The 3536-nt window shown below is 41.5% G+C and overlaps 1 long non-coding RNA gene across 1 annotated transcript; it reads left to right on the top strand.

Moving 5' to 3' along the window:
* The first annotated feature begins 700 nt into the window (after positions 1-700).
* On the top strand, positions 701-3111 carry LOC121822913 (uncharacterized). The gene is made up of 3 exons (XR_006064224.2): positions 701-950; positions 2212-2390; positions 2483-3111. It is a non-coding gene; the product is annotated as an uncharacterized LOC121822913 (long non-coding RNA).
* Positions 3112-3536: the final 425 nt, after the last annotated feature.

Below are 3536 nucleotides of genomic sequence, written 5' to 3'. Positions count from 1 at the left end.
AATTGGACTTTTAGAGAAATATCTGATATGAGCCACTTAATCTTGTTTATTAAAATAATCTTGCTCAAGGATAGACTAAGTACACAGAAAGCCACATTAAAATATTTTAGATGCCCAATAATTATTTCTAGAAGAAGAGGCTTCATGGAAAACTCAATGAGATAGGTAAGATAGGAACTGGTATCATGATCTGACCACTTTGCAAAAGGTTATCATGCTCCATAGTTAAAGGTCATTAACATATAATGGATGCTGATATACAATCTAGATTCTTCTTTCGTATGGGACTTATTGAGGTCCTATAAGGAAGTACTTTATTTGTCAACCTCTTCGGGGCCTGCTTTCTTTGTAGATTGGTAGCTTTCTCTATTTTTTTAATTAAGATTTTTTTTATTCATTTTACATACCAAACACAGATCCCCCTCTCTTCCCTCCTCCTGCTCACCCCAAGCCTTCCCCCTCAACCCATGCCCCATTCCCTCCTCCAAAAAGGTAAGGTTTCCCATGGGGAGTCAGCAGAGCCTGTTACATTCAGTTGAGGCAGGTCCAAGCCCTGTCCCCTGCCTTAAGGCTGTGTAAGATGTCCCACCATAGGTAGTGGGCTCTATAAAGCCAGTTTATGCACCAGGGATAGATACTGATCCTGCTGCCAGGGGGCCCTTAAGCAGATCAAGCCACACAACTGCAGAGGGCCTAGTCCAGTCCCATGGAGGCTCCACAGGTGTTGGTCTAAAGTTCTTGAGTTCCCATTAGTTTGGTTTGGTTGTCTCTGTAGGTTTTCCCATCATGATCTTGATGCCCCTTGCTCATAGACTCCCTCTTCTCTCTCTTCAACTGGACTCCTGGAGCTCTGCCTGGTGCTTGGCTATGGATCTCTGCATCTGCTTTCATCAGTTACTGGATGAAGGTTCTATGATGACAGTTGAGTATTCAACGATCTGATTACTGGGGTAAGCCAGCTCAGACACCCTCTCCACTATTGCTAGTAGTCTAGGATGGGGTCATCCTTGTGGATTTCGGGGAATTTCCTAAGGGCTTAACTTTTCCCATGGCCAATGATAGACATTATAAATTCTAACTATCATGGTTCAAATTTTAAAAAATTTGATAGTTTTAATTGCAGTGTCTTTCATGGCATACGCCAAGTTTTCCTTTTGCTCATTTCTGTTTCTAATTGTGCTCTTCCTCAAATATTAATCAAAAGTCACTTTAATAATGCTAGCAATTATATGTCATTTTAATATCTAGAACAGAGTCTGGTTATTACTGGCATATAAATGCTTAATCTTTTTTTAGTAACTAAAATGTATTTTCCAATAAATAAACTATTTCCATGTTGGGCTATGCTACATGCAGGAAACTGTTTTAAAAATATCAGTCTGGGGGCTGCAGCAATGGCTTAGCAGTTCTTACAGGGGACCAGGGTTTCATTTCTAGCACCCATGTGGTAGCCTACAGCAATCCTTAATTCTAGTTCCAGGGGATTCTATCCCTCCTCTATCCTCTGCAGGCACAAGGCATGTACATATACACAGTCAAAGCACTCATAGGGAAAAAAAATAAAAATAAATCACCAAAACATCAACCTCTTTTACAAAAGAATGAAAAGTAGTACACATTTTCAACGTGACAGCAGATTACTATTGAATAATGATTCCACTGTATTCATTAGTGAAGTATGAGCCAAACGTCAGACTTTACCTAGTAAGCTTGTATTGTTACTAGGAGATCATCTCTAGGCAATCATGCACAGATCATCTGGCTAGATGGGCATCTAACGCCTTGTCTTGGAGAAGAGTCAGGATTCCAAGGCGCTGATTCCATATGCACTGAAGTATGGCTGGGGCCTGTAGGTGATCTGACTCATCAATTCCCCTTCATCAGAAGTTTGTGAGTGCCCCGAGGCACTGACAGTTTCTTGTCCAGCATTTGTAATGTGTGTGCTTATCTATACCAGAAAAGAAATATATAACTGCTTTAACATCAGAGCTTCCTGAAATAGCCTCTGAGTCAAGGATTTGAGAAAACAAATTTGGCAGATGCAGGAAAGGGAGGTGTAGAAATGAAAATGAAAAGGGGAGGAGAGGGACCATAAGGGGTTGCAGGTTATTAAGAAAATGTGGCTGTTGTGTGGGCTGGGGAGGTGGAGCCCAATCATATCAGAAATCTCTGAGAAAATACACAATAACGTCAGGGTTCTTCTACCTCTAGGCACAGGAAAACAGGATGTGCTAATTCTTATTACCATTTGGTGACTTCCTTAGAAGTGGGAAACCCAAGAACTCTACATGCTCAGACAAGAAAAGGGGGGATTTTGACCTCCTAAGAAAGTCCTTAGAGAAAGAGGCAGGTGTTGGCAGCTGGAAATTGGGCTGGTCTACATTGATGAGGTGAGTAAGGGCTCATGAATAGAACGAATAGAGTGGGTCCTTAGTAACATCTTCTGTGATGCTTACCAAGATATCTTTAACTCATCTGACAGCTCTCAATGAACCTCAGTCCTCAAAATAGAATCTGTTATGAGGGAATATTTGGAAAGATGAGTCAAGCTCATGTTCAAGCTCAACCACCAGGCATGAAAACGACAGCTCTTCAAGCTATCTGAAGAAGAGAGCCAACTGATGCAGCCTGGGTTTTCCACTTCCTGGAAGATGAAGTTCCTGGACAAGTTTCATGTTTATTATGAGATATAAATAAAAAGCACGTTGGTATTAGGTGGGGACTAAGCAGGTAAAACTCTTAAGAGTGCCCTTGAGTAGCAGAGAGGACTAGAAAGCAGGAAGGACAAAGAAAACAAGCACTGTGCCTTTGTATTTTATTAAAGCCAGGGATTCCCCTGTGGAGGGATAAAGCCTTTCATACTTTCAGATGTTTGTACACTTGGTTCCTAGTTGGTGGTACTGTTTGGGAAGGTTTAGTGTATAATTGGAGATGGGCTTGAGAGTTTAAAGACTCATGCTGTCTCCAGCTAGTTCTCTCCATTTATGCTTTTGTTTGAAGATGTGAGCTTTGATTGCTCCAGCCTCTATGTCTCCCCAGCCATGATTTCTCTACCATCATGGACTCTAACCCTCTGGATCCATAAGCCTAAATAAACTCTTCCTTCTAAAAGTTGCCTTGGTCATGGTGGTTTATTACAGCAATGGAAAGGTAAAGAATATATGCACTTTCACCAAGCACAGGGAGGACAGAGGTTAGAATGGGCTTCCTTGCAGATAAAGATATTCTAAATAGGTGTGAAAGTGAGCAAGTTCTTCAGCTTGGTTTCTGTTCGCTATTAGCTGAGTCAGGTGGCAACAGCAGTGTGAGGAAGTAGTCCCAATAGTCATATTCTACCCTGGCCTTGTCACTTGAATGCGTTGGTCAGTGAATCTGGACCAAGGTACCCAAACTTTTAATATTGAGACGGTGCCTTGTCGTCTTCAAGTGTCTTGAGATACATCAATGGCTATCCTGTGGCTTTTAGCTGCAGGTTGAGAGAAACCTGGCTCAGGATATAGAGTTAAAATTTATACTCCCTAAGTTTCCAGTTTCTT

Source organism: Peromyscus maniculatus, chromosome 15 (genome assembly GCF_049852395.1).
Source record: "Peromyscus maniculatus bairdii isolate BWxNUB_F1_BW_parent chromosome 15, HU_Pman_BW_mat_3.1, whole genome shotgun sequence".
Taxonomy (NCBI): Eukaryota; Metazoa; Chordata; class Mammalia; order Rodentia; family Cricetidae; genus Peromyscus; species Peromyscus maniculatus.
This window is presented reverse-complemented; position numbering and strand designations above follow the sequence as displayed.